Source organism: Helobdella robusta (assembly GCF_000326865.2).
Source record: "Helobdella robusta unplaced genomic scaffold HELROscaffold_8, whole genome shotgun sequence".
In the NCBI taxonomy this organism is placed as follows: Eukaryota; Metazoa; Annelida; class Clitellata; order Rhynchobdellida; family Glossiphoniidae; genus Helobdella; species Helobdella robusta.
The window spans coordinates 4,875,316-4,883,088 of NW_008705459.1; positions in this window are offsets into that span (position 1 = coordinate 4,875,316).

Here is a 7,773-nt window from a genome sequence, read left to right on the forward strand (position 1 = left end):
ATTAGAGCAGTTAGCAGTTACTATTTACCACCACAACAACTGCCACTACTACTACTACCGCTACTACTACTTTTTAATACTACTACCGCTGCTGCTAATACTACTACTACTGCTACTACTACTACTACTACTCTTACTACTACTACTACTACTACTACTACTACTACTACTACTACTACTACTACTACTACTACTACTACTACTACTACCATTTCTTTTATCACTACTACTACTAAACAATAACAATAAACAATAAACAACTTCGGATAACAATAACAACAGCAACAAATAATAATAAACTACTGACAACACCAAAAATATATAATAACACATAAATAAAAACAACAACAACAAATATCAACAATAAACAGTAACAACAAAATGTGACAATAAAAAACAACAAATAATAATGTGACAATAAAAAACAACAAATAATAACAAGTGACAACAACAAACAACAACAACTTCAGCATATAATAGTATTAAAATTAATAATAATAAAAATAATAACAATAATATTAACAACAACAACAACAAATGATAATAATAATAATGACAATAACAACAACAGTCAACAGATAAATCAGATGATGTGAGATAGCGTCTTTCTCGTCACAAAGAAGTTGAACAACACCTCCACGTACAACAGTTCTCATAAACAACTACATCTTCCCTAATGACAAAACAACTACAGCAACAGTAACACCATCAACAAACAACTACATCTTCCCAAATAACACAATAACCAAAGCAACAATAACATCATCAACCACAACAACAACACCAACAACATCATCATCAACAACAACAATATCATCAACAACGACAACAAAAACAACAACGTTTTATTAACACACAACCACAGACGCAATATTCTACAACAGCAAAACTTATCCACAATTCCTAACTCTTGCTCCAACATTACAACAACAACAATAGCCATTTCTGCGCTGCTTAATCATGTGATGTAATACTTATACTAATACTACCCAACAGCTGCCACTATATTTTATTATGTTAACCTGACAAGAATTAAAGTTTGTTATAACAACACAAAAATATCTATAACAGTAGCAACAACAACTACTACAACATTTTATTTTAACAAGACAACAATTATATAATGCTGCAGTAACGCTGAGACAACTACTGTATCGAAATTTAACAGCACAACAGCTATACCATGTTGCAACAACAACAACAACACATGTTGCAACAACAACAATAACAACAACAACATCAACAACAACAACAACAACAACGTCCTATTATGATAACACAACAACGACTATGTTATGTCATTTTAACACCGAACATAAAAACAAAAACAGCAACATCTCCATAAAACAATAGAATAAAATAAGTAAATGTAGGTTATTGAAGCAATTGCACATTGCCAAGAAAGACTCCAACAAAAAATTGTCAATCAATAAACACACACAACACACACAAACAAACAAACACACAAACACAAAAGAGAGAAAGAGAGAGAGAGAGAGAGAGAAAGGGCAGATATGAAAAAAAGCAGCGAAGTAATATAGAAATAAACAATAGCATCGTCGTGTTGTGCGCTCGATGAAGAATGCAGTAATTAGAGAGTAAAACAATTCCAATGGACAGCCACTGACCACTACATCAAATCGCATTGGCGACAACACTAAAACACGACGACATCCGTACCCTATCTTACGCGAAATGGTTATCAACTACCAAACAATAGAAATTTTTTGCGGCCAAATATAAAAATACAGGATTAAACAGCATAGGAACAGAAAACTTTGTTGCCCACTGGTGTTCAGCTTGGTTGTTATGTGCTCTGCATTATAAACGTAAGGGAACAAAATGTTGATGGTTTTGTTGGAGACGGTGTTGTTGGGATAATTTGATGTTGTTGCAATTGTTGTTGTCGTCTTTGATTAATGGTGCAACGTGACAAACATATTGTCGATCAAGTTTGTTGTTAGCTAAGTTTATCTTGCTGGTGATGATTCGAACCTTAGATTTGTTCTGTTGGAGTTAATATTTTATTTAATTCCTGAAGTGTGTTTCGGAAAATCAAAAAAATCATTTTCGCACTAAATAGAAAATATAACAATGATTTCAAGCTGCAAATAAAAATGAGTTGTTGGCACAAAGCTCACCGATCATCATCATTATGCTAATTGGTAATATCAATTTTGTGATTATATTTTTAACTGGAACTGTTGAGGATTTTAATTGCAACGAACATTGGGATCATGGAATCGTTTTTGTTGATAATTTTAATGTTAAGCACTTTGCATAAATCTATGTTTTTACGATAAGTACGATGACGATGACGTTCTGGATGATTTTGTGACATAGCATGACGAAGATTAGGATCAGTAGCCATAATGTTAAAGCAGCAAGGTATGAACAACTGATGCAAGAGTTAAACAAGAAAGAATACAAAACCAGGTTCTACGCTGTTGGTGCTGGTGCAAGAGGAGCAGTGGGAGCGTCGATGTATAACACTTTTCAAAGAGTTGGGACTGTCAGGCAGAAAACTTACGTCATGCCTGAAAAAAGTTATTAAAAGCGCAGAGCAAACATCGTATTGGTTGTGGCTGAATAGGAATAAAAAGGAGTAATACTAACTGTGTCTTACAAAAATAACATGCTGCTGAATATTTTTTGGGGGTTCCACAAACAATTAGCCCCAGCAAAATTACAGATATCAACTATATAAATAGGGTTCTCTATTTATTTTTTTATCCGGGTTTTCCACCTTTGCAAATCCGCGAATCTGTGCTCGATGATGTTGTAATGTTGTGTGGTAGATGGTTATAATGTTTTCATGGATGTTGTTGATGCAACTGATGTTGTTAATGTTGTTTTTTATTCAAATAATGTTGTTAATGTTGTTGTTGATGTTGTTTATATTGTTGTTGATGCAATTGAGGTTGTTGATAATGTCGATGTTGTTGTTTTTCATTATGTTGTCGTGTCGTTTTCATTATTGTGTAGTAAATGATGCTGTAGTTATTGTTGTTGTGGTTGTTGAGATGGCTTGTCCTGACTTGTTAACCTCATTAATAGAACGTTCATGATTGATGACGTTGCTGACAACAACAGAAATGCTTGCCACATCGAATTTGGATGTTTCATTTCAACTGAACAATAAAGAAATTAAAACAATAACAACAACAACAAAGACAACTAAACAACCAAACAACAACAGCAGCAGCAACAACAACAGCGAAATTAATGCAACTGGCATCAACTTGTGATATGACACCATGACGATATAATGACAATGTTAGCTGCAATATAAACAAACCAGTGCAAACAGTATAAATGTAAACAACGAGAAGAACAACAACAACAAACACAACAGTATAAACACAATAAACAACACCAGTTTACAAACATGAATGAACATCAATCACAAAGATATAAAAACATAAACGTATAAACATCACAACAACAACAACAACAACAACAACAACTACAACAACAACAGCAACAACAACATCAACAACAACAACATCAACAACAACAACAAAAGAATTAACAACAAAACACAGAATGAACGAGACATTCATTCATTCATTCGTTCGTTCGTTTGTTCGTTCGTTCGTTCATTCGTTCATTCGTTCATTCGTTCATTCCTTCATTCATTCATTCATTCATTCATTCATTCATTCATTCATTCATTCATTCATTCATTCATTCATTCATTCATTCATTCATTCATTCATTCATTCATTCATTCATTCATTCATTCATTCATTCATTCATTCATTCATTCATTCATTCATTCATTCATTCATTCATTCATTCATTCATTCATTCATTCATTCATTCATTCATTCATTCATTCATTCATTCATTCATTCATTCATTCATTCATTCATTCATTCATTCATTCATTCATTCATTCATTCATTCATTCATTCATTCATTCATTCATTCATTCATTCATTATAACATTCATTCATTCATTCTTGCGTGCATTTATTCATTCATTCGTTTGTTCGTTCGTTCATTCCTTCTTTCATTCATGCGTTCGTTCAACCATTCATTCATTCATTCATTCATTCATTCATTCATTCATTCATTCATTCATTCATTCATTCATTCATTCATTCATTCATTCATTCATTCATTCATTCATTCATTCATTCATTCATTCATTCATTCATTCATTCATTCATTCATTCATTCATTCATTCATTCATTCATTCATTCATTCATTCATTCATTCATTCATTCTTGCGTGCATTTATTCATTCATTCGTTTGTTCGTTCGTTCATTCCTTCTTTCATTCATGCGTTCGTTCAACCATTCATTTTTGCGTACATTCATTCATTCGAGTTAAACTTATAAGTTTGGATAAGAATCTGAATATTTCTCGAGAGCTCGTTTTTAAAAAATAATTGCGTGTTGAATTGCTGGAAAAGCGCGCTAACGACTTCATTATCCAACTGATTCAAACTATTATTATTCTTCATAATTATTTGCAAATTCGTTCAAATTTAAATTTCCAAACTTATTGATAGCAGCCAAACTTATATTTTCACCTTACTTTTGTTCAACACGAATACTCATAAAATAATTATTAAACCCATTAGAACATTTTTCCAAATTTTTCTTTTTTCAAACAAGTGCGTTAAATAATTTTTTAAGAGTAGGTTTTTCATTTTAACACTCAGAAGCGTGGCCAGTGAAGAGTTGTAAGACAGAAATCCTCCAAACAGCAAACATTTGTGTTAAAATTAACTTTAACTAAATATCTCTGTAAATTTTATGAATGCTGGTTTAAAATTGTTGCAGATTTTTTAAAAATAGTAAGTTTTACTAAATTTAAATTAAAAAAAAATAGAAATCGATATAAAATGCAGAAAAAAAGGGGTATAAGCAAAAAGGTCGTTAACTTTCTAAAAAAAAAACTCCAGCCTCCAACAGAAAAAGATCCGGTAACGACGCTTTTAATATTCTTCATTGTTACAGCCAAACTCTGCATTTCAATGTTTTCTTTTTAAATTTATATTTCAGTATAACAGCTCTTACTCTTTTCACAAAACTTTGCAACATTATATTTTCATTTACACTTTCGGAAAATGTTTTTAATTCATTTCATCATTGAGACATAATGACTCAACTCAGCTGCATTTGCTCAGAAAGATCAGAAATGTTCAGCAATAAATAACTCTAAATTTCATTTTGTTAATGTTATTAGCATTAAGTTGTTGTTAATATTATTAATACGGTTGCTGAGAAATAAAAATTAATTGAAAAATTCTTACAAAACAACTCAAATCTAATTCATTAAAAAAAACTCACTGAGGCGGTCCAGTCTAGAGAGCAAGCTTGGTGTTAAAGTGAAATTTTTCAGTGGAGGAGTCGATGAAAATATCGGGGTAGTTGTTGAAATTATGTTGCTTGTTGCTGCTGCTGTGCTGGTCAACTGTTTCCTGTCATCACCATCAACATAAACTTCTTGTCGTTTCGTTCGTCTCTGCCATCCATGTCCAATCCTAAAAAATCTTCTGTAAAAATTTTTCGTCACATCGGACTGCTGCTGCTGATTCAAATTATTCATTAACTTTTTTGGCGTTGAAAAACAAAATCTACAGTTAGGTTTGGGAAATTTTATTTTTGGATTTGCTGCATTTCGATCATCTTCAATGGTACTGAATTGTTTCCTTACAATGTCGTCAACACGTTCCGACCTGGCTTCATCCAATCCAGGTCCAGCATCTTCACCACCTACACGTGCATCTGTTAGAAGAAAAATCACACTTTTTATTTCAATCACATACCGGCATTTATGTATTATTCTTTATTTAATTTTTTTATCGCAATCAAATTCTGCTTGACGGCGAAACGTGCGAAACTTAAAAATGAAAATTGATGGACTTGTATGGTGAGAAATAGAAAGGAATAAAACTCAAATGCATAATAAAAGCAATAAGCACAACCCACAGACAAAAATGAATGATAATTTGATTCAGATATAAAAATGTTCTTAAATATAAATGCTGTCAATTTTGATTGTATTATTTAAACCAAGATTGGAAAAAAATATACTCAAATACTCAGACATTCATCATCATTAAGATGTCTCCTTTCGTTTTCTTCTCATGCCTTTATAGTGTGAATATACTTGTGGAAAAAATTGAATTAAATAATAATTGGATTGAATGATACTGTATCAAGCCAGCCGGAAACATAAAAATGATATACTTATTGAATAATCATCTTAATAACGTAGCCACTGCACTAACACACAATAAAAACATCTGTCTTCCATCTCAACATTCTTCAATATAGTCAGTCAGTGGAAGACTGAAATGTCCCTTAGAATGCGCATGTTATGGACTGTAAATGAATGGCTGGATGAGGTTTGGCTTATATTAGCCAGCTAAACAAATACTCCCATTCGTCAGCATTCATCATCATTTACTGAACATCATTTACAAATTGGCTTGTTAGGAGATGGTCTGGCAAAATGTCCGACTTGCAGTAATAAACCTGCTGTTTCTGCTTCTCCTCTTGTGTTTTGTCTACCTTCCAATTGGCAATTTGAACTAAAATTTTACGCGTAATGAAGAATTGTTGTTTAATGATGATTAAAATTAGTAGTAATAATAAACTAGAAAGGTTGTTGTGAATGATTTTCAAGTAGTCATAACAAGTTATGAAAGAAACTTGCATGGCTAATGTTTAAATTTACACGCCAAATAAATTGATGATATTTTAATTGCATCAAGATTTGTGGCGATGAGACATCATTGTTGAATGTAGAAGCATGTATCAACTGTTTCATCTAAAATATTGATTATTTTACAATTTTTCCAGACGTGAATATAATGAAAAGTTTAAATGAAAAATAAAGAAAAAAGTCACACATTTGAAACGAATGGACTCTATTATGGATGGATTTCACCGCTGTCCAGCAGCTGTTAGGTGGAAAGCTTTCCAACGTCACATGACGAAGAACAGACTAGGACTGATTGAATATATATCAAGGTACAAAGTTTAGGTTGAATACTTACATAAGTTAGAAAGTAGTAGTTGTTGTGGTAGTATTTGTAGTAATAGTAGTAGTAGTAATAGCAGTAGTAGTAGTAGCAGTAGTAGTAGTAGTAGTAGTAGTAGTAGTAGTTGTTGTTGTTGTAGTAGTATTAGTAGTAGTAGTAGTAGTATTAGTAGTAGTAGTAGCAGTAGCAGTAGTAGTAATAGTAATGGTAGAAGTAGTATTAGTAGTAGTAGTAGTAGCAATTGTAAGATAACGTAAACAAAACTTTTTTTAGTAAATGTAAAAAAACACGGAAAAGTAATAATATGGAGACATAAGTTTGAAAAAATGTTTATGTTTATCTGGCAGTTGTGCGGGCGGATTAACGTGTCAGACGTGGTCTTCATTTGCCTGTCCGTCAGTACGATCAATGTCCAAGTCCATCTTATTATATCTGGCCTGCTGTTTTGCACTATTTAGAGAAAAATGTACATATGCATATCATATAGCTATTTAATGATTTATCACTTTCATTCTAGCTAGAATGTACGTTAAGTTTATTTAAAAATTGTCATATAAATTCACACAAAATAAAAGGAAGCTGATCAGGAATTTTAATTTATTAAATACTTGAAACTGAATAAACTATCATGTCTTTGGTGTATTTATAACAGTTAACTAAATAATGTTTTGTAATAGTTTATTTTTGATGTTTTTTGTTCAAACATAAAAAAGATAACATATAATGAAATATTGATTAAGCGACAATAATGTCAAACCAGTTTACAAT